We start from the raw sequence: 25,299 nt of genomic DNA, 5'->3' as shown, positions 1-25,299 counted from the left end.
GAGCGGGAACACCAGGTTGTCGAGTAACCGGTAATTGAACATTCGGTATAGGTGGAGCCGTAGCACCCTGTGCATACGGTGGGGGTGATCGTAACAAGTAAGACAACAGGGGATCCTTTTCAGGGTCCTCTACTATCTTAGCTGTACTTGATGGCAAAGCAGGATAGCATTTGTCTATTGCTAAATTATGCTCTCTATTGGCCACTTCCATCGCTTTCTCAGACTCGTTGAGTTGTAGCTGCTTAGCAGACTGTTCTAAAGTCAACTCTTGCTCTTTCTGTTCTTTCTTCAACTTTTTAATTTCTCTCTGTTTAGATTCTTTTCGCCAATAACGGAAAGAATCAAACATTGCCGGCCGGGCTTTCTTCTTGAATAATTTCGTTTCTAAATTATCAAGAACTTGAGGTTCGAAACTACCATGCAGTGGCCAACTAAGGACACCATCTTTCTCTGTGTAGTGGATCCATACCTCGTTATAAGAGATAGGGCCCACACCAAATTTGCAATATAGATCATAAAGGGGAGTTCCAATCGGAGGAACCGAACACGAGTCCTCCAACTGGGAATCCCTGTTGCAACTAAAACAAGACAACAGACAATTTTTCCGACTTACCATTTTATAACCCGGAACACAAAACAGACGAAACACAAATTAAAAGAAAGGTGCGCACTTGAGCCAAGAACTTAGGCCTACCAGAACAGACAAACGTATCGATACCCGAACTGAACTGAATGATTATCGTAACCAGAATAACCAGCGATAATCTTATGAAACCGAACCAAACCAAAAACTAAAAGGATTATCCAAACAGGAGCAACCCTTACGAAGTAACCAACTATCAACCACTTAATACTTAACTGAGGCACTGAAGACGTCACCAAGGAGAAACCCGTCACGTCTCGCCGTACTAAGGACTGCACCTCGGGTCCAAGACAGGGCGACGGTCAAGGCAACGAACCACTGCAGCCGTCTGAACGGGAACCCTCGTGGAAGAGAACGTCGGGCCACTTTTGCGATATGCCGGGATCGATGAAGTGGGGTGCCTCCATCTGAAATCTTCACACGAAGCTTCTCGAACTCTTCAGGCTTTTGGACCGGTACCGAATGACGTCGCCCCACGTTGGGCGCCAATTGGAGTTCTGGACTTTTTGGTTCCGTCCAGAGGTGTCAGGGATAACACCCGAAGACCCCGGAGTTCAACCTGCCTCGGTGCACAAACAAACAGAAACACGGGCTTCTCGATGGTGGCGTCAAAGACCAAAGGTTTATTACTGCAGGGACACAGAAGTCACAGAAACTACACATGGGCAGTATCTAGGAGCCTGTTCAATTTGTACAAAGAGGGTTGCTCCTTATATACTGAATATTGGGCTTCAGGCAAATTTCTTTACATGTTAGCACATTCCAAAACCTTTGTATCTTAAACAATAAATATTTGGCGTTGCACAGGAATCGTCAACAATATCTGATGTCAAAACATTACGAACGAGGGGTTCCCACTATTCCATCATAATCCCATGTCAACTTTCCATTCAAGACCCGGACCGCCTCATCGTAAATTTCGTTACCTCCCCCTAATAAAGGCCCAGAAGGAAAGGAGCAGAGCCAGGTGCAGAAGATAGAAAAGTAGGATAAGAGATGTTTGTGGGTCGTAAATGGGCACGGTTACCAGCTTCGGCCGCCTAATCATGATCAGACCAACGGACACGAAAACCAGTATAGCAGGACTGGCCTCAGGCTGGGGAGGCAGCTCTTGCCGAGTCATGCTGCCACAGCGTTGCTGGCCTAAGGTGCACGTGTCACTAGCAAGGTGAATTGCCGGCTAAAGCCTACGTGTCCTTAAATGAAAAGAGGTCATTGCGTCTCCATTGACTATGTGAGGGCAAGGAATACAAAATGGCTTCCTTGTTCTAAGATGGATGCCACGGGTAGAACAGAAATGTGTTTGTAACAGGAGTGCTCTTGCTCGTAGCATAGCGAAAACACCAGGATAGACTAAATGGATCATTTGCGGTTCACTGATACCAAAATTATGCATTTGCGACAATGTTACAAACACGGGTAAAATCGTCACAGAACCTCAAGCCCTCAGACTTGCGTGTGCGGCAAGGGTCACAGCTCCTGAGACTGGAGAACACATGAATGACCCGAGCCCTCAGACTTGCGTGTGCGGCAAGGGTCACAGCGCCTCAGACTGGAGAACACATAAATGACCCGAGCCCTCAGACTTGCGTGTGCAGCAAGGGTCACAGCGCCTCAGATTGGAGAACACATGAATGACCCGAGCCCTCGGACTTGCGTGTGCGGCAAGGGTCACAGCGCCTCAGACTGGAGAACACATGAATGACCCGAGCCCTCAGAATTGCGTGTGCGGCAAGGGTCACAGCGCCTCAGACTGGAGAACACATGAATGACCCGAGCCCTCAGACTTGCGTGTGCGGCAAGGGTCACAGCGCCTCAGACTGGAGAACACATGAATGACCCGAGCCCACAGACTTGCGTGTGCGGCAAGGGTCACAGCGCCTCAGACTGGAGAACACATGAATGACCCGAGCCCTCAGACTTGCGTGTGCGGCAAGGGTCACAGCGCCTCAGACTGGAGAACACATGAATGACCCGAGCCCTCAGACTTGCGTGTGCGGCAAGGGTCACAGGGCCTCAGACTAGAGAACACATGAATGACCTGAGCCCTCAGACTTGCGTGTGCGGCAAGGGTAACAGCGCCTCAAACTGGAGAACACATGAATGACCCGAGCCCTCAGACTTGCGTGTGCGGCAAGGGTCACAGCTCCTGAGACTGGAGAACACATGAATGACCCGAGCCCTCAGACTTGCGTGTGCAGCAAGGGTCACAGCGCCTGAGACTGGAGAACACATGAATGACCCGAGCCCTCAGACTTGCGTGTGCGGCAAGGGTCACAGCGCCTCAGACTGGAGAACACATGAATGACCCGAGCCCTCAGATTTGCGTGTGCGGCAAGGGTCACAGCGCCTCAGACTGGAGAACCCATGAATGACCCGAGCCCTCAGACTTGCGTGTGCGGCAAGGGTCACAGCGCCTCAGACTGGAGAACACATGAATGACCCGAGCCCTCAGATTTGCGTGTGCGGCAAGGGTGACAGCGCCTCAGACTGGAGAACACATGAATGACCCGAGCCCTCTGACTTGCGTGTGCGGCAAGGGTCACAGCGCCTCAGACTGGAGAACACATGAATGACCCGAACCCTCAGACTTGCGTGTGCGGCAAGGGTCACAGCGCCTGAGACTGGAGAACACATGAATGACCCGAGCCCTCAGACTTGCGTGTGCGGCAAGGGTCACAGCGCCTGAGACTGGAGAACACATGAATGACCCGAGCCCTCAGACTTGCGTGTGCGGCAAGGGTCACAGCGCCTGAGACTGGAGAACACATGAATGACCCAAGCCCTCAGACTTGCGTGTGCGGCAAGGGTCACAGCGCCTGAGACTGGAGAACACATGAATGACCCGAGCCCTCAGACTTGCGTGTGCGGCAAGGGTCACAGCGCCTCAGACTGGAGAACACATGAATGACCTGAGCCCTCAGACTTGCGTGTGCGGCAAGGGTCACAGCGCCTCAGACTGGAGAACACAGGAATGACCCGAGCCCTCAGACTTGCATGTGCGGCAATGGTCACAGCGCCTCTGACTGGAGAACACATGAATGACCCGAGCCCTCAGACTTGCGTGTGCGGCAAGGGTCACACGCCTCAGACTGGAGAACACATGAATGACCCGAGCCCTCAGACTTGCGTGTGCGGCAAGGGTCACAGGGCCTCAGACTAGAGAACACATGAATGACCCGAGCCCTCAGACTTGAGTGTGCGGCAAGGGTAACAGCGCCTCAAACTGGAGAACACATGAATGACCCGAGCCCTCAGACTTGCGTGTGCGGCAAGGGTCACAGCGCCTGAGACTGGAGAACACATGAATGACCCGAGCCCTCCGACTTGCGGGTGAGGCAAGGGTCACAGTGCCTGAGACTGGAGAACACATGAATGACCCGAGCCCTCAGACTTGCGTGTGCGGCAAGGGTCACAGCGCCTGAGACTGGAGAACACATGAAGGACCCGAGCCCTCTGACTTGCGTGTGCGGCAAGGGTCACAGCGCCTGAGACTGGAGAACACATGAATGACCCGAGCCCTCAGACTTGCGTGTTCGGCAAGGGTCACAGCGCCTCAGACTGGAGAACACATGAATGACCTGAGACCTCAGACTTGCGTGTGCGGCATGGGTCACAGTGCCTCAGACTGGAGAACACATGAATGACCCGAGCCCTCAGATTTGCGTGTGCGGCAAGGGTCACAGCGCCTCAGACTGGAGAACACATGAATGACCCGAGCCCTCAGAATTGCGTGTGCGGCAAGGGTCACAGCGCCTGAGAAAGGAGAACACATGAATGACCCGATCCCTCGGACTTGCCTGTGCGGCAAGGGTCACAGCGCCTCAGACTGGAGAACACATGAATGACCCGAGCCCTCAGACTTGCGTGTGCGGCAAGGGTCACAGCGTCTCAGATTGGAGAACACATGAATGACCTGAGCCCTCAGACTTGCGTGTGCGGCAAGGGTCACAGCGCCTCAGACTGGAGAACACATGAATGACCCGAGCCCTCAGACTTGCGTGTGCGGCAAGAGTCACACGCCTCAGACTGGAGAACACATGAATGACCCGAGCCCTCAGACTTGCGGGTGAGGCAAGGGTCACAGCGCCTCAGACTGGAGAACACATGAATGACCCGAGCCCTCAGACTTGCGTGTGCGGCAAGGGTCACAGCGCCTGAGACTGGAGAACACATGAATGACCCGAGCCCTCAGACTTGCGTGTGCGGCAAGGGTCACAGCGCCTCAGACTGGAGAACACATGAATGACCGAGCCCTCAGATTTGCGTGTGCGGCAAGGGTGACAGCGCCTCAGACTGGAGAACACATGAATGACCCGAGCCCTCAGACTTGCGTGTGCGGCAAGGATGACAGCGCCTCAGACTGGAGAACACATGAATGACCCGAGCCCTCTGACTTGCGTGTGCGGCAAGGGTCACAGCGCCTCAGACTGGAGAACACATGAATGACCCGAGCCCTCAGACTTGCGTGTGCGGCAAGGGTCACAGCGCCTGAGACTGGAGAACACATGAATGACCCGAGCCCTCAGACTTGCGTGTGCGGCAAGGGTCACAGCACCTGAGACTGGAGAACACATGAATGACCTGAGCCCTCAGACTTGCATGTGCGGCAAGGGTCACAGCGCCTGAGACTGGAGAACACATGAATGACCCGAGCCCTAAGACTTGCGTGTGCGGCCAGGGTCACAGCGCCTGAGACTGGAGAACACATGAATGACCCGAGCCCTCAGATTTGCGTGTGCGGCAAGGGTAACAGCGCCTCAGACTGGAGAACACATGAATGACCCGAGCCCTCAGACTTGCGTGTGCGGCAAGGGTCACAGTGCCTGAGACTGGAGAACACATGAATGACCCGAGCCCTCAGACTTACGTGTGTGGCAAGGGTCACAGTGCCTGAGACTGGAGAACACATGAATGACCCGAGCCCTCAGACTTGCGTGTGCGGCAAGGGTAACAGCGCCTGAGACTGGAGAACACATGAATGACCTGAGCTCTCAGACTTGCGTGTGCGGCAATGGTCACAGGGCCTCAGACTAGAGAACACATGAATGACCCGAGCCCTCAGACTTGCGTGTGCGGCAAGGGTCACAGCACCTCAGATTGGAGAACACATGAATGACCCGAGCCCTCAGACTTGCGTGTGCAGCAAGGGTCACAGTGCCTGAGACTGGAGAACACATGAATGACCCGAGCCCTCAGACTTGCGTGTGCGGCAAGGGTCACAGCGCCTGAGACTGGAGAACACATGAATGACCCGAGCCCTCAGACTTGCGTGTGCGGCAAGGGTCACAGCGCCTCAGACTGGAGAACACATGAATGACCCGAGCTCTCAGACTTGCGTGTGCGGCAATGGTCACAGGGCCTCAGACTAGAGAACACATGAATGACCCAAGCCCTCAGACTTGCGTGTGCGGCAAGGGTAACAGCGCCTCAAACTGGAGAACACATGAATGACTTGAGCCCTTAGACTTGCGTGTGCGGCAAGGGTCACAGCGCCTGAGACTGGAGAACACATGAATGACCCGAGCCCTCAGACTTGCGTGTGCGGCAAGGGTCACAGCACCTGAGACTGGAGAACACATGAATGACCCGAGCCCTCAGACTTGCGTGTGCGGCAAGGGTCACAGCGCCTGAGACTGGAGAACACATGAATGACCCGAGCTCTCAGACTTGCGTGTGCGGCACGGGTCACAGCGCCTGAGACTGGAGAACACATAAATGACTCGGGCCCTCAGACTTGCGTGTGGGGCAAGGGTAACAGCGCCTGAGACTGGAGAACACATGAATGACCTGAGCCCTCAGACTTGCGTGTGGGGCAAGGGTAACAGCGCCTGAGACTGGAGAACACATGAATGACCTGAGCCCTCAGACTTGCGTGTGCGGCAAGGGTCACAGCGCCTGAGACTGGAGAACACATGAATGACCCGAGCCCTCAGACTTGCGTGTGCGGCAAGGGTCACAGTGCCTGAGACTGGAGAACACATGAATGACCCGAGCCCTCAGACTTGCGTGTGCGGCAAGGGTAACAGCACCTGAGACTGGAGAACCCATGAATGACCCGAGCTCTCAGACTTGCGTGTGCGGCAATGGTCACAGGGCCTCAGACTAGAGAACACATGAATGACCCGAGCCCTCAGACTTGCGTGTGCGGCAAGGGTAACAGCGCCTCAAACTGGAGAACACATGAATGACCCGAGCCCTCAGACTTGCGTGTGCGGCAAGGGTCACAGCGCCTGAGACTGGAGAACACATGAATGACCCGAGCCCTCAGACTTGCGTGTGCGGCAAGGGTCACAGCGCCTGAGACTGGAGAACACATGAATAACCCGAGCCCTCAGACTTGCGTGTGCGGCAAGGGTCACAGCGCCTGACACTGGAGAACACATGAATGACCCGAGCCCTCAGACTTGCGTGTGCGGCAAGGGTCACAGCGCCTGAGACTGGAGAACACATGAATGACCCGAGCCCTCAGACTTGCGTGTGCGGCAAGGGTCACAGCGCCTGAGACTGGAGAACACATGAATGACTCGGGCCCTCAGACTTGCGTGTGGGGCAAGGGTAACAGTGCCTGAGACTGGAGAACACATGAATGACCTGAGCCCTCAGACTTGCGTGTGCGGCAAGGGAAACAGTGCCTGAGACTGGAGAACACATGAATGACCTGAGCCCTCAGACTTGCGTGTGCGGCAAGGGTAACAGCGCCTGAGACTGGAGAACACATGAATGACCCAAGCTCTCAGACTTGCGTGTGCGGCAATGGTCACAGGGCCTCAGACTAGAGAACACATGAATGACCCGAGCCCTCAGACTTGCGTGTGCGGCAAGGGTAACAGCGCCTCAAACTGGAGAACACATGAATGACCCGAGCCCTCAGACTTGCGTGTGCGGCAAGGGTCAGAGCGCCTGAGACTGGAGAACACATGAATGACCCGAGCCCTCAGACTTGCGTGTGCGGCAAGGGTCACAGCGCCTGAGACTGGAGAACACATGAATGACCCGAGCCCTCAGACTTGCGTTCGCGGCAAGGGTCACAGCACCTGAGACTGGAGAACACATGAATGACCCGAGCCCTCAGACTTGCGTGTGGGGCAAGGGTAACAGCGCCTGAGACTGGAGAACACATGAATGACCTGAGCCCTCAGACTTGCGTGTGCGGCAAGGGTCACAGCACCTGAGACTGGAGAACACATGAATGACCTGAGCCCTCAGACTTGCGTGTGCGGCAAGGGTCACAGCGCCTCAGACTGGAGAACACATGAATGACCCGAGCCCTCAGACTTGCGTGTGCGGCCAGGGTCACAGCGCCTGAGACTGGAGAACACATGAATGACCCGAGCCCTCAGATTTGCGTGTGCGGCAAGGTTAACAGCACCTCAGACTGGAGAACACATGAATGACCCGAGCCCTCAGACTTGCGTGTGCGGCAAGGGTCACAGCGCCTGAGACTGGAGAACACATGAATGACCCGAGCCCTCAGACTTGCGTGTGCGGCAAGGGTCACAGTGCCTGAGACTGGAGAACACATGAATGACCCGAGCCCTCAGACTTGCGTGTGCGGCAAGGGTAACAGCACCTGAGACTGGAGAACACATGAATGACCCGAGCTCTCAGACTTGCGTGTGCGGCAATGGTCACAGGGCCTCAGACTAGAGAACACATGAATGACCCGAGCCCTCAGACTTGCGTGTGCGGCAAGGGTAACAGCGCCTCAAACTGGAGAACACATGAATGACCCGAGCCCTCAGACTTGCGTGTGCGGCAAGGGTCACAGCGCCTGAGACTGGAGAACACATGAATGACCCGAGCCCTCAGACTTGCGTGTGCGGCAAGGGTCACAGCGCCTGAGACTGGAGAACACATGAATAACCCGAGCCCTCAGACTTGCGTGTGCGGCAAGGGTCACAGCGCCTGACACTGGAGAACACATGAATGACCCGAGCCCTCAGACTTGCGTGTGCGGCAAGGGTCACAGCACCTGAGACTGGAGAACACATGAATGACCCGAGCCCTCAGACTTGCGTGTGCGGCAAGGGTCACAGCGCCTGAGACTGGAGAACACATGAATGACTCGGGCCCTCAGACTTGCGTGTGGGGCAAGGGTAACAGTGCCTGAGACTGGAGAACACATGAATGACCTGAGCCCTCAGACTTGCGTGTGCGGCAAGGGTCACAGTGCCTGAGACTGGAGAACACATGAATGACCTGAGCCCTCAGACTTGCGTGTGCGGCAAGGGTAACAGCGCCTGAGACTGGAGAACACATGAATGACCCAAGCTCTCAGACTTGCGTGTGCGGCAATGGTCACAGGGCCTCAGACTAGAGAACACATGAATGACCCGAGCCCTCAGACTTGCGTGTGCGGCAAGGGTAACAGCGCCTCAAACTGGAGAACACATGAATGACCCGAGCCCTCAGACTTGCGTGTGCGGCAAGGGTCAGAGCGCCTGAGACTGGAGAACACATGAATGACCCGAGCCCTCAGACTTGCGTGTGCGGCAAGGGTCACAGCGCCTGAGACTGGAGAACACATGAATGACCCGAGCCCTCAGACTTGCGTTCGCGGCAAGGGTCACAGCACCTGAGACTGGAGAACACATGAATGACCCGAGCCCTCAGACTTGCGTGTGCAGCAAGGGTCACAGCGCCTGAGACTGGAGAACACATGAATGACCCGAGCCCTCAGACTTGCGTGTGCGGCAAGGGTCACAGCGCCTGAGACTGGAGAACACATGAATGACCCGAGCCCTCAGACTTGCGTGTGCGGCAAGGGTCACAGCGCCTGAGACTGGAGAACACATGAATGACTCGGGCCCTCAGACTTGCGTGTGGGGCAAGGGTAACAGCGCCTGAGACTGGAGAACACATGAATGACCTGAGCCCTCAGACTTGCGTGTGCGGCAAGGGTCACAGCACCTGAGACTGGAGAACACATGAATGACCTGAGCCCTCAGACTTGCTTGTGCGGCAAGGGTCACAGCGCTTGAGACTGGAGAACACATGAATGACCCGAGCCCTCAGACTTGCGTGTGCGGCCAGGGTCACAGCGCCTGAGACTGGAGAACACATGAATGACCCGAGCCCTCAGATTTGCGTGTGCGGCAAGGGTAACAGCGCCTCAGACTGGAGAGCACATGAATGACCCGAGCCCTCAGACTTGCGTGTGCGGCAAGGGTCACAGCGCCTGAGACTGGGGAACACATGAATGACCTGAGCCCTCAGACTTGCGTGTGCGGCAAGGGTCACAGCGCCTCAGACTGGAGAACACATGAATGACCCGAGCCCTCAGATTTGCGTGTGCGGCAAGGGTCACAGCGCCTCAGATTGGAGAACACATGAATGACCCGAGCCCTCAGACTTGCGTGTGCGGCAAGGGTCACAGCCCCTGAGACTGGAGAACACATGAATGACCCGAGCCCTCAGACTTGCGTGTGCGGCAAGGGTAACAGCGCCTCAAACTGGAGAACACATGAATGACCCGAGCCCTCAGACTTGCATGTGCGGCAAGGGTCACAGCGCCTGAGACTGGAGAACACATGAATGACCCGAGCCCTCAGACTTGCGTGTGCGGCAAGGGTCACAGCGCCTGAGACTGGAGAACACATGAATGACCCGAGCCCTCAGACTTGCGTGTGCAGCAAGGGTCACAGCGCCTGAGACTGGAGAACACATGAATGACCCGAGCCCTCAGACTTGGGTGTGCGGCAAGGGTCACAGCGCCTGAGACTGGAGAACACATGAATGACCCGAGCCCTCAGACTTGCGTGTGCGGCAAGGGTCACAGCACCTGAGACTGGAGAAGACATGAATGACCCGAGCCCTCATTCTTGCGTGTGCGGCAAGGGTCACAGCGCCTCAGACTGGAGAACACATGAATGACCCGAGCCCTCAGACTTACGTGTGCGGCAAGGGTCACAGCGCCTGAGACTGGAGAACACATGAATGACTCGGGCCCTCAGACTTGCGTGTGGAGCAAGGGTAACAGCGCCTGAGACTGGAGAACACATGAATGACCTGAGCCCTCAGACTTGCGTGTGCGGCAAGGGTCACAGCACCTGAGACTGGAGAACACATGAATGACCCGAGCCCTCAGACTTGCGTGTGCGGCCAGGGTCACAGCGCCTGAGACTGGAGAACCCATGAATGACCCGAGCCCTCAGACTTGCGTGTGTGGCAAGGGTCACAGCGCCTCAGATTGGAGAACACATGAATGACCCGAGCCCTCAGACTTGCGTGTGCGGCAAGGGTCACAGCGCCTCAGATTGGAGAACACATGAATGACCCGAGCCCTCAGACTTGCGTGTGCGGCAAGGGTCACAGCGCCTCAGACTGGAGAACACATGAATGACCCGAGCCCTCAGACTTGCGTGTGCGGCAAGGGTCACAGTGCCTGAGACTGGAGAACACATGAATGACCCGAGCCCTCAGGCTTGCGTGTGCGGCAAGGGTAACAGCGCCACAGACTGGAGAACACATGAATGACCCGAGCCATCAGACTTGCGTGTGCGGCAAGGGTCACAGCGCCTGAGACTGGAGAACACATGAATGACCGAGCCCTCAGACTTGCGTGTGCGGCAAGGGTCACAGCGCCTGAGACTGGGGAACACATGAATGACCCGAGCCCTCAGATTTGCGTGTGTGGCAAGGGTCACAGCGCCTGAGACTGGAGAACACATGAATGACCCGAGCCCTCAGACTTGCGTTTGCGGCAAGGGTCACAGCGCCTGAGACTGGAGAACACATGAAGGACCCGAGCCCTCAGACTTGCATGTGCGGCAAGGGTCACAGCGCCTGAGACTGGAGAACACATGAATGACCCGAGCCCTGAGACTTGCGTGTGCGGCAAGGGTCACAGCGCCTGAGACTGGAGAACACATGAATGACCCCAGCCCTCAGACTTGCGTGTGCGGCAAGGGTCACAGCGCCTGAGACTGGAGAACACATGAATGACTCGAGCCCTCAGACTTGCGTGTGGGGCAAGTGTCACAGCGCCTCAGACTGGAGAACACATGAATGACCCAAGCCCTCAGACTTGCGTGTGCGGCAAGGGTCACAGCGCCTGAGACTGGAGAACACATGAATGACCCGAGCCCTCAGACTTGCGTGTGCGGCCAGGGTCACAGGGCCTGAGACTGGAGAACACATGAATGACCCGAGCCCTCAGACTTGCGTGTGCGGCAAGGGTAACAGCGCCTGAGACTGGAGAACACATGAATGACCCGAGCTCTCAGACTTGCGTGTGCGGCAATGGTCACAGGGCCTCAGACTAGAGAACACATTAATGACCCGAGCCCTCAGACTTGCGTGTGCGGCAAGGGTCACAGCGCCTCAGACTGGAGAACACATGAATGACCCGAGCCCTCAGACTTGCGTGTGCGGCAAGGGTCACAGCGCCTCAGATTGGAGAACACATGAATGACCCGAGCCCTCAGACTTGCGTGTGCAGCAAGGGTCACAGCGCCTGAGACTGGAGAACACATGAATGACCCGAGCCCTCAGACTTGCGTGTGCGGCAAGGGTCACAGCGCCTGAGACTGGAGAACACATGAATGACCCGAGCCCTCAGACTTGCGTGTGCGGCAAGGGTCACAGCGCCTCAGACTGGAGAACACATGAATGACCCGAGCTCTCAGACTTGCGTGTGCGGCAATGGTCACAGGGCCTCAGACTAGAGAACACATGAATGACCCAAGCCCTCAGACTTGCGTGTGCGGCAAGGGTAACAGCGCCTCAAACTGGAGAACACATGAATGACTTGAGCCCTTAGACTTGCGTGTGCGGCAAGGGTCACAGCGCCTGAGACTGGAGAACACATGAATGACCCGAGCCCTCAGACTTGCGTGTGCGGCAAGGGTCACAGCGCCTGAGACTGGAGAACACATGAATGACCCGAGCCCTCAGACTTGCGTGTGCGGCAAGGGTCACAGCGCCTGAGACTGGAGAACACATGAATGACCCGAGCTCTCAGACTTGCGTGTGCGGCAAGGGTCACAGCGCCTGAGACTGGAGAACACATAAATGACTCGGGCCCTCAGACTTGCGTGTGGGGCAAGGGTAACAGCGCCTGAGACTGGAGAACACATGAATGACCTGAGCCCTCAGACTTGCGTGTGCGGCAAGGGTCACAGCACCTGAGACTGGAGAACACATGAATGACCTGAGCCCTCAGACTTGCGTGTGCGGCAAGGGTCACAGCGCCTCAGACTGGAGAACACATGAATGACCCGAGCCCTCAGACTTGCGTGTGCGGCCAGGGTCACAGCGCCTGAGACTGGAGAACACATGAATGACCCGAGCCCTCAGATTTGCGTGTGCGGCAAGGTTAACAGCACCTCAGACTGGAGAACACATGAATGACCCGAGCCCTCAGACTTGCGTGTGCGGCAAGGGTCACAGCGCCTGAGACTGGAGAACACATGAATGACCCGAGCCCTCAGACTTGCGTGTGCGGCAAGGGTCACAGTGCCTGAGACTGGAGAACACATGAATGACCCGAGCCCTCAGACTTGCGTGTGCGGCAAGGGTAACAGCACCTGAGACTGGAGAACACATGAATGACCCGAGCTCTCAGACTTGCGTGTGCGGCAATGGTCACAGGGCCTCAGACTAGAGAACACATGAATGACCCGAGCCCTCAGACTTGCGTGTGCGGCAAGGGTAACAGCGCCTCAAACTGGAGAACACATGAATGACCCGAGCCCTCAGACTTGCGTGTGCGGCAAGGGTCACAGCGCCTGAGACTGGAGAACACATGAATGACCCGAGCCCTCGGACTTGCGTGTGCGGCAAGGGTCACAGCACCTGAGACTGGAGAACACATGAATAACCCGAGCCCTCAGACTTGCGTGTGCGGCAAGGGTCACAGCGCCTGACACTGGAGAACACATGAATGACCCGAGCCCTCAGACTTGCGTGTGCGGCAAGGGTCACAGCGCCTGAGACTGGAGTACACATGAATGACCCGAGCCCTCAGACTTGCGTGTGCGGCAAGGGTCACAGCGCCTGAGACTGGAGAACACATGAATGACTCGGGCCCTCAGACTTGCGTGTGGGGCAAGGGTAACAGTGCCTGAGACTGGAGAACACATGAATGACCTGAGCCCTCAGACTTGCGTGTGCGGCAAGGGTCACAGTGCCTGAGACTGGAGAACACATGAATGACCTGAGCCCTCAGACTTGCGTGTGCGGCAAGGGTAACAGCGCCTGAGACTGGAGAACACATGAATGACCCAAGCTCTCAGACTTGCGTGTGCGGCAATGGTCACAGGGCCTCAGACTAGAGAACACATGAATGACCCGAGCCCTCAGACTTGCGTGTGCGGCAAGGGTAACAGCGCCTCAAACTGGAGAACACATGAATGACCCGAGCCCTCAGACTTGCGTGTGCGGCAAGGGTCAGAGCGCCTGAGACTGGAGAACACATGAATGACCCGAGCCCTCAGACTTGCGTGTGCGGCAAGGGTCACAGCGCCTGAGACTGGAGAACACATGAATGACCCGAGCCCTCAGACTTGCGTTCGCGGCAAGGGTCCCAGCACCTGAGACTGGAGAACACATGAATGACCCGAGCCCTCAGACTTGCGTGTGCAGCAAGGGTCACAGCGCCTGAGACTGGAGAACACATGAATGACCCGAGCCCTCAGACTTGCGTGTGCGGCAAGGGTCACAGCGCCTGAGACTGGAGAACACATGAATGACCCGAGCCCTCAGACTTGCGTGTGCGGCAAGGGTCACAGCGCCTGAGACTGGAGAACACATGAATGACTCGGGCCCTCAGACTTGCGTGTGGGGCAAGGGTAACAGCGCCTGAGACTGGAGAACACATGAATGACCTGAGCCCTCAGACTTGCGTGTGCGGCAAGGGTCACAGCACCTGAGACTGGAGAACACATGAATGACCTGAGCCCTCAGACTTGCTTGTGCGGCAAGGGTCACAGCGCTTGAGACTGGAGAACACATGAATGACCCGAGCCCTCAGACTTGCGTGTGCGGCCAGGGTCACAGCGCCTGAGACTGGAGAACACATGAATGACCCGAGCCCTCAGATTTGCGTGTGCGGCAAGGGTAACAGCGCCTCAGACTGGAGAGCACATGAATGACCCGAGCCCTCAGACTTGCGTGTGCGGCAAGGGTCACAGCGCCTGAGACTGGAGAACACATGAATGACCTGAGCCCTCAGACTTGCGTGTGCGGCAAGGGTCACAGCGCCTCAGACTGGAGAACACATGAATGACCCGAGCCCTCAGATTTGCGTGTGCGGCAAGGGTCACAGCGCCTCAGATTGGAGAACACATGAATGACCCGAGCCCTCAGACTTGCGTGTGCGGCAAGGGTCACAGCCCCTGAGACTGGAGAACACATGAATGACACGAGCCCTCAGACTTGCGTGTGCGGCAAGGGTCACAGTGCCTGAGACTGGAGAACACATGAATGACCCGAGCCCTCAGACTTGCGTGTGCGGCAAGGGTAACAGCGCCTGAGACTGGAGAACACATGAAGGACCCGAGCTCTCAGACTTGCGTGTGCGGCAATGGTCACAGGGCCTCAGACTAGAGAACACATGAATGACCCGAGCCCTCAGACTTGCGTGTGCGGCAAGGGTAACAGCGCCTCAAACTGGAGAACACATGAATGACCCGAGCCCTCAGACTTGCATGTGCGGCAAGGGTCACAGCGCCTGAGACTGGAGAACACATGAATGACCCGAGCCCTCAGACTTGCGTGTGCGGCAAGGGTCACAGCGCCTGAGACTGGAGAACACATGAATGACCCGAGCCCTCAGACTTGCGTGTGCAGCAAGGGTCACAGCGCCTGAGACTGGAGAACACATGAATGACCCGAGCCCTCAGACTTGCGTGTGCGGCAAGGGTCACAGCGCCTGAGACTGGAGAACACATGAATGACCCGAGCCCTCAGACTTGCGTGTGCGGCAAGGGTCACAGCACCTGAGACTGGAGAAGACATGAATGACCCGAGCCCTCATTCTTGCGTGTGCGGCAAGGGTCACAGCGCCTCAGACTGGAGAACACATGAATGACCCGAGCCCTCAGACTTACGTGTGCGGCAAGGGTCACAGCGCCTGAGACTGGAGAACACATGAATGACTCGGGCCCTCAGACTTGCGTGTGGAGCAAGGGTAACAGCGCCTGAGACTGGAGAACACATGAATGACCTGAGCCCTCAGACTTGCGTGTGCGGCAAGGGTCACAGCACCTGAGACTGGAGAACACATGAATGACCCGAGCCCTCAGACTTGCGTGTGCGGCCAGGGTCACAGCGCCTGAGACTGGAGAACCCATGAATGACCCGAGCCCTCAGACTTGCGTGTGTGGCAAGGGTCACAGCGCCTCAGATTGGAGAACACATGAATGACCCGAGCCCTCAGACTTGCGTGTGCAGCAAGGGTCACAGCGCCTCAGATTGGAGAACACATGAATGACCCGAGCCCTCAGACTTGCGTGTGCGGCAAGGGTCACAGCGCCTCAGACTGGAGAACACATGAATGACCCGAGCCCTCAGACTTGCGTGTGCGGCAAGGGTCACAGTGCCTGAGACTGGAGAACACATGAATGACCCGAGCCCTCAGGCTTGCGTGTGCGGCAAGGGTTACAGCGCCACAGACTGGAGAACACATGAATGACCCGAGCCATCAGACTTGCGTGTGCGGCAAGGGTCACAGCGCCTGAGACTGGAGAACACATGAATGACCGAGCCCTCAGACTTGCGTGTGCGGCAAGGGTCACAGCGCCTGAGACTGGGGAACACATGAATGACCCGAGCCCTCAGATTTGCGTGTGTGGCAAGGGTCACAGCGCCTGAGACTGGAGAACACATGAATGACCCGAGCCCTCAGACTTGCGTTTGCGGCAAGGGTCACAGCGCCTGAGACTGGAGAACACATGAAGGACCCGAGCCCTCAGACTTGCGTGTGCGGCAAGGGTCACAGCGCCTGAGACTGGAGAACACATGAATGACCCGAGCCCTGAGACTTGCGTGTGCGGCAAGGGTCACAGCGCCTGAGACTGGAGAACACATGAATGACCCCAGCCCTCAGACTTGCGTGTGCGGCAAGGGTCACAGCGCCTGAGACTGGAGAACACATGAATGACTCGAGCCCTCAGACTTGCGTGTGGGGCAAGTGTCACAGCGCCTCAGACTGGAGAACACATGAATGACCCAAGCCCTCAGACTTGCGTGTGCGGCAAGGGTCACAGCGCCTGAGACTGGAGAACACATGAATGACCCGAGCCCTCAGACTTGCGTGTGCGGCCAGGGTCACAGGGCCTGAGACTGGAGAACACATGAATGACCCGAGCCCTCAGACTTGCGTGTGCGGCAAGGGTCACAGGGCCTGAGACTGGAGAACACATGAATGACCCGAGCCCTCAGACTTGCGTGTGCGGCAAGGGTCACAGCGCCTGAGACTGGAGAACACATGAATGACCCGAGCCCTCAGACTTGCGTGTGCGGCAAGGGTCACAGCGCCTCAGACTGGAGAACACAGGAATGACCCGAGCCCTCAGACTTGCGTGTGCAGCAAGGGTCACAGCGCCTCTGACTGGAGAACACATGAATGACCCGAGCCCTCAGACTTGCGTGTGCGGCAAGGGTCACACGCCTCAGACTGGAGAACACATGAATGACCCGAGCCCTCAGACTTGCGTGTGCGGCAAGGGTCACAGGGCCTCAGACTAGAGAACACATGAATGACCCGAGCCCTCAGACTTGCGTGTGCGGCAAGGGTCACAGCGCCTGAGACTGGAGAACACATGAATGACCCGAGCCCTCAGACTTGCGGGTGAGGCAAGGGTCACAGCGCCTGAGACTGGAGAACACATGAATGACCCGAGCCCTCAGACTTGCGTGTGCGGCAAGGGTCACAGCGCCTGAGACTGGAGAACACATGAAGGACCCGAGCCCTCTGACTTGCGTGTGCGGCAAGGGTCACAGCGCCTGAGACTGGAGAACACATGAATGACCCGAGCCCTCAGACTTGCGTGTTCGGCAAGGGTCACAGCGCCTCAGACTGGAGAACACATGAATGACCCGAGCCCTCAGACTTGCGTGTGCGGCACGGGTCACAGCGCCTCAGACTGGAGAACACATGAATGACCCGAGCCCAAAGATTTGCGTGTGCGGCAAGGGTCACAGCGCCTCAAACTGGAGAACACATGAATGACCCGAGCCCTCAGAATTACGTGTGCGGCAAGGGTCACAGTGCCTGAGACCGTAGAACACATGAATAACCCGAGCCCTCGGACTTGCCTGTGCGGCAAGGGTCACAGCGCCTCAGACTGGAGAACACATGAATGACCCGAGCCCTCAGACTTGCGTGTGCGGCAAGGGTCACAGCGCCTCAGATTGGAGAACACATGAATGACCCGAGCCCTCAGACTTGCGTGTGCGGCAAGGGTCATAGCGCCTGAGACTGGAGAACACATGAATGACCCGAGCCCTCAGACTTGCGTGTGCGGCAAGGGTCACAGCGCCTGAGACTGGAGAACACATGAATGACCCGAGCCCTCAGATTTGCGTGTGCGGCAAGGGTCACAGCGCCTCAGACTGGAGAACACATGAATGACCCGAGCCCTCAGACTTGCGTGTGCGGCAAGGGTCACAGCGCCTCAGACTGGAGAACACATGAATGACCCGAGCTCTCAGACTTGCGTGTGCGGCAATGGTCACAGGGCCTCAGACTAGAGAACACATGAATGACCCAAGCCCTCAGACTTGCGTGTGCGGCAAGGGTAACAGCGCCTCAAACTGGAGAACACATGAATGACCCGAGCCCTCAGACTTGCGTGTGCGGCAAGGGTCACAGCGCCTGAGACTGGAGAACACATGAATGACCCGAGCCCTCAGACTTGTGTGTCTGGAAAGGGTCACAGCGCCTGAGACTGGAGAACACATGAATGACCCGAGCCCTCAGACTTGCGTGTGCGGCAAGGGTCACAGCGCCTGACACTGGAGAACACATGAATGACCCGAGCCCTCAGACTTGCGTGTGCGGCAAGGGTCACAGCACCTGAGACTGGAGAACACATGAATGACCCGAGCCCTCAGACTTGCGTGTGCGGCAAGGGTCACAGCGCCTGAGACTGGAGAACACATGAATGACTCGGGCCCTCAGACTTGCGTGTGGGGCAAGGGTAACAGTGCCTGAGACTGGAGAACACATGAATGACCTGAGCCCTCAGACTTGCGTGTGCGGCAAGGGTCACAGTGCCTGAGACTGGAGAACACATGAATGACCTGAGCCCTCAGACTTGCGTGTGCGGCAAGGGTAACAGCGCCTGAGACTGGAGAACACATGAATGACCCAAGCTCTCAGACTTGCGTGTGCGGCAATGGTCACAGGGCCTCAGACTAGAGAACACATGAATGACCCGAGCCCTCAGACTTGCGTGTGCGGCAAGGGTAACAGCGCCTCAAACTGGAGAACACATGAATGACCCGAGCCCTCAGACTTGCGTGTGCGGCAAGGGTCAGAGCGCCTGAGACTGGAGAACACATGAATGACCCGAGCCCTCAGACTTGCGTGTGCGGCAAGGGTCACAGCGCCTGAGACTGGAGAACACATGAATGACCCGAGCCCTCAGACTTGCGTTCGCGGCAAGGGTCACAGCACCTGAGACTGGAGAACACATGAATGACCCGAGCCCTCAGACTTGCGTGTGCAGCAAGGGTCACAGCGCCTGAGACTGGAGAACACATGAATGACCCGAGCCCTCAGACTTGCGTGTGCGGCAAGGGTCACAGCGCCTGAGACTGGAGAACACATGAATGACCCGAGCCCTCAGACTTGCGTGTGCGGCAAGGGTCACAGCGCCTGAGACTGGAGAACACATGAATGACTCGGGCCCTCAGACTTGCGTGTGGGGCAAGGGTAACAGCGCCTGAGACTGGAGAACACATGAATGACCTGAGCCCTCAGACTTGCGTGTGCGGCAAGGGTCACAGCACCTGAGACTGGAGAACACATGAATGACCTGAGCCCTCAGACTTGCTTGTGCGGCAAGGGTCACAGCGCTTGAGACTGGAGAACACATGAATGACCCGAGCCCTCAGACTTGCGTGTGCGGCCAGGGTCACAGCGCCTGAGACTGGAGAACACATGAATGACCCGAGCCCTCAGATTTGCGTGTGCGGCAAGGGTAACAGCGCCTCAGACTGGAGAGCACATGAATGACCCGAGCCCTCAGACTTGCGTGTGCGGCAAGGGTCACAGCGCCTGAGACTGGGGAACACATGAATGACCTGAGCCCTCAGACTTGCGTGTGCGGCAAGGGTCACAGCGCCTCAGACTGGAGAACACATGAATGACCCGAGCCCTCAGATTTGCGTGTGCGGCAAGGGTCACAGCGCCTCAGATTGGAGAACACATGAATGACCCGAGCCCTCAGACTTGCGTGTGCGGCAAGGGTCACAGCCCCTGAGACTGGAGAACACATGAATGACCCGAGCCCTCAGACTTGCGTGTGCGGCAAGGGTAACAGCGCCTCAAACTGGAGAACACATGAATGACCCGAGCCCTCAGACTTGCATGTGCGGCAAGGGTCACAGCGCCTGAGACTGGAGAACACATGAATGACCCGAGCCCTCAGACTTGCGTGTGCGGCAAGGGTCACAGCGCCTGAGACTGGAGAACACATGAATGACCCGAGCCCTCAGACTTGCGTGTGCAGCAAGGGTCACAGCGCCTGAGACTGGAGAACACATGAATGACCCGAGCCCTCAGACTTGGGTGTGCGGCAAGGGTCACAGCGCCTGAGACTGGAGAACACATGAATGACCCGAGCCCTCAGACTTGCGTGTGCGGCAAGGGTCACAGCACCTGAGACTGGAGAAGACATGAATGACCCGAGCCCTCATTCTTGCGTGTGCGGCAAGGGTCACAGCGCCTCAGACTGGAGAACACATGAATGACCCGAGCCCTCAGACTTACGTGTGCGGCAAGGGTCACAGCGCCTGAGACTGGAGAACACATGAATGACTCGGGCCCTCAGACTTGCGTGTGGAGCAAGGGTAACAGCGCCTGAGACTGGAGAACACATGAATGACCTGAGCCCTCAGACTTGCGTGTGCGGCAAGGGTCACAGCACCTGAGACTGGAGAACACATGAATGACCCGAGCCCTCAGACTTGCGTGTGCGGCCAGGGTCACAGCGCCTGAGACTGGAGAACCCATGAATGACCCGAGCCCTCAGACTTGCGTGTGTGGCAAGGGTCACAGCGCCTCAGATTGGAGAACACATGAATGACCCGAGCCCTCAGACTTGCGTGTGCGGCAAGGGTCACAGCGCCTCAGATTGGAGAACACATGAATGACCCGAGCCCTCAGACTTGCGTGTGCGGCAAGGGTCACAGCGCCTCAGACTGGAGAACACATGAATGACCCGAGCCCTCAGACTTGCGTGTGCGGCAAGGGTCACAGTGCCTGAGACTGGAGAACACATGAATGACCCGAGCCCTCAGGCTTGCGTGTGCGGCAAGGGTAACAGCGCCACAGACTGGAGAACACATGAATGACCCGAGCCATCAGACTTGCGTGTGCGGCAAGGGTCACAGCGCCTGAGACTGGAGAACACATGAATGACCGAGCCCTCAGACTTGCGTGTGCGGCAAGGGTCACAGCGCCTGAGACTGGGGAACACATGAATGACCCGAGCCCTCAGATTTGCGTGTGTGGCAAGGGTCACAGCGCCTGAGACTGGAGAACACATGAATGACCCGAGCCCTCAGACTTGCGTTTGCGGCAAGGGTCACAGCGCCTGAGACTGGAGAACACATGAAGGACCCGAGCCCTCAGACTTGCATGTGCGGCAAGGGTCACAGCGCCTGAGACTGGAGAACACATGAATGACCCGAGCCCTGAGACTTGCGTGTGCGGCAAGGGTCACAGCGCCTGAGACTGGAGAACACATGAATGACCCCAGCCCTCAGACTTGCGTGTGCGGCAAGGGTCACAGCGCCTGAGACTGGAGAACACATGAATGACTCGAGCCCTCAGACTTGCGTGTGGGGCAAGTGTCACAGCGCCTCAGACTGGAGAACACATGAATGACCCAAGCCCTCAGACTTGCGTGTGCGGCAAGGGTCACAGCGCCTGAGACTGGAGAACACATGAATGACCCGAGCCCTCAGACTTGCGTGTGCGGCCAGGGTCACAGGGCCTGAGACTGGAGAACACATGAATGACCCGAGCCCTCAGACTTGCGTGTGCGGCAAGGGTAACAGCGCCTGAGACTGGAGAACACATGAATGACCCGAGCTCTCAGACTTGCGTGTGCGGCAATGGTCACAGGGCCTCAGACTAGAGAACACATTAATGACCCGAGCCCTCAGACTTGCGTGTGCGGCAAGGGTCACAGCGCCTCAGACTGGAGAACACATGAATGACCCGAGCCCTCAGACTTGCGTGTGCGGCAAGGGTCACAGCGCCTCAGATTGGAGAACACATGAATGACCCGAGCCCTCAGACTTGCGTGTGCAGCAAGGGTCACAGCGCCTGAGACTGGAGAACACATGAATGACCCGAGCCCTCAGACTTGCGTGTGCGGCAAGGGTCACAGCGCCTGAGACTGGAGAACACATGAATGACCCGAGCCCTCAGACTTGCGTGTGCGGCAAGGGTCACAGCGCCTCAGACTGGAGAACACATGAATGACCCGAGCTCTCAGACTTGCGTGTGCGGCAATGGTCACAGGGCCTCAGACTAGAGAACACATGAATGACCCAAGCCCTCAGACTTGCGTGTGCGGCAAGGGTAACAGCGCCTCAAACTGGAGAACACATGAATGACTTGAGCCCTTAGACTTGCGTGTGCGGCAAGGGTCACAGCGCCTGAGACTGGAGAACACATGAATGACCCGAGCCCTCAGACTTGCGTGTGCGGCAAGGGTCACAGCGCCTGAGACTGGAGAACACATGAATGACCCGAGCCCTCAGACTTGCGTGTGCGGCAAGGGTCACAGCGCCTGAGACTGGAGAACACATGAATGACCCGAGCTCTCAGACTTGCGTGTGCGGCAAGGGTCACAGCGCCTGAGACTGGAGAACACATAAATGACTCGGGCCCTCAGACTTGCGTGTGGGGCAAGGGTAACAGCGCCTGAGACTGGAGAACACATGAATGACCTGAGCCCTCAGACTTGCGTGTGCGGCAAGGGTCACAGCACCTGAGACTGGAGAACACATGAATGACCTGAGCCCTCAGACTTGCGTGTGCGGCAAGGGTCACAGCGCCTCAGACTGGAGAACACATGAATGACCCGAGCCCTCAGACTTGCGTGTGCGGCCAGGGTCACAGCGCCTGAGACTGGAGAACACATGAATGACCCGAGCCCTCAGATTTGCGTGTGCGGCAAGGTTAACAGCACCTCAGACTGGAGAACACATGAATGACCCGAGCCCTCAGACTTGCGTGTGCGGCAAGGGTCACAGCGCCTGAGACTGGAGAACACATGAATGACCCGAGCCCTCAGACTTGCGTGTGCGGCAAGGGTCACAGTGCCTGAGACTGGAGAACACATGAATGACCCGAGCCCTCAGACTTGCGTGTGCGGCAAGGGTAACAGCACCTGAGACTGGAGAACACATGAATGACCCGAGCTCTCAGACTTGCGTGTGCGGCAATGGTCACAGGGCCTCAGACTAGAGAACACATGAATGACCCGAGCCCTCAGACTTGCGTGTGCGGCAAGGGTAACAGCGCCTCAAACTGGAGAACACATGAATGACCCGAGCCCTCAGACTTGCGTGTGCGGCAAGGGTCACAGCGCCTGAGACTGGAGAACACATGAATGACCCGAGCCCTCGGACTTGCGTGTGCGGCAAGGGTCACAGCACCTGAGACTGGAGAACACATGAATAACCCGAGCCCTCAGACTTGCGTGTGCGGCAAGGGTCACAGCGCCTGACACTGGAGAACACATGAATGACCCGAGCCCTCAGACTTGCGTGTGCGGCAAGGGTCACAGCGCCTGAGACTGGAGTACACATGAATGACCCGAGCCCTCAGACTTGCGTGTGCGGCAAGGGTCACAGCGCCTGAGACTGGAGAACACATGAATGACTCGGGCCCTCAGACTTGCGTGTGGGGCAAGGGTAACAGTGCCTGAGACTGGAGAACACATGAATGACCTGAGCCCTCAGACTTGCGTGTGCGGCAAGGGTCACAGTGCCTGAGACTGGAGAACACATGAATGACCTGAGCCCTCAGACTTGCGTGTGCGGCAAGGGTAACAGCGCCTGAGACTGGAGAACACATGAATGACCCAAGCTCTCAGACTTGCGTGTGCGGCAATGGTCACAGGGCCTCAGACTAGAGAACACATGAATGACCCGAGCCCTCAGACTTGCGTGTGCGGCAAGGGTAACAGCGCCTCAAACTGGAGAACACATGAATGACCCGAGCCCTCAGACTTGCGTGTGCGGCAAGGGTCAGAGCGCCTGAGACTGGAGAACACATGAATGACCCGAGCCCTCAGACTTGCGTGTGCGGCAAGGGTCACAGCGCCTGAGACTGGAGAACACATGAATGACCCGAGCCCTCAGACTTGCGTTCGCGGCAAGGGTCCCAGCACCTGAGACTGGAGAACACATGAATGACCCGAGCCCTCAGACTTGCGTGTGCAGCAAGGGTCACAGCGCCTGAGACTGGAGAACACATGAATGACCCGAGCCCTCAGACTTGCGTGTGCGGCAAGGGTCACAGCGCCTGAGACTGGAGAACACATGAATGACCCGAGCCCTCAGACTTGCGTGTGCGGCAAGGGTCACAGCGCCTGAGACTGGAGAACACATGAATGACTCGGGCCCTCAGACTTGCGTGTGGGGCAAGGGTAACAGCGCCTGAGACTGGAGAACACATGAATGACCTGAGCCCTCAGACTTGCGTGTGCGGCAAGGGTCACAGCACCTGAGACTGGAGAACACATGAATGACCTGAGCCCTCAGACTTGCTTGTGCGGCAAGGGTCACAGCGCTTGAGACTGGAGAACACATGAATGACCCGAGCCCTCAGACTTGCGTGTGCGGCCAGGGTCACAGCGCCTGAGACTGGAGAACACATGAATGACCCGAGCCCTCAGATTTGCGTGTGCGGCAAGGGTAACAGCGCCTCAGACTGGAGAGCACATGAATGACCCGAGCCCTCAGACTTGCGTGTGCGGCAAGGGTCACAGCGCCTGAGACTGGAGAACACATGAATGACCTGAGCCCTCAGACTTGCGTGTGCGGCAAGGGTCACAGCGCCTCAGACTGGAGAACACATGAATGACCCGAGCCCTCAGATTTGCGTGTGCGGCAAGGGTCACAGCGCCTCAGATTGGAGAACACATGAATGACCCGAGCCCTCAGACTTGCGTGTGCGGCAAGGGTCACAGCCCCTGAGACTGGAGAACACATGAATGACACGAGCCCTCAGACTTGCGTGTGCGGCAAGGGTCACAGTGCCTGAGACTGGAGAACACATGAATGACCCGAGCCCTCAGACTTGCGTGTGCGGCAAGGGTAACAGCGCCTGAGACTGGAGAACACATGAAGGACCCGAGCTCTCAGACTTGCGTGTGCGGCAATGGTCACAGGGCCTCAGACTAGAGAACACATGAATGACCCGAGCCCTCAGACTTGCGTGTGCGGCAAGGGTAACAGCGCCT

This window comes from Lissotriton helveticus, chromosome 4_2 (genome assembly GCF_964261635.1).
Source record: "Lissotriton helveticus chromosome 4_2, aLisHel1.1, whole genome shotgun sequence".
NCBI classification, from domain to species: domain Eukaryota; kingdom Metazoa; phylum Chordata; class Amphibia; order Caudata; family Salamandridae; genus Lissotriton; species Lissotriton helveticus.
This window is presented reverse-complemented; position numbering follows the sequence as displayed.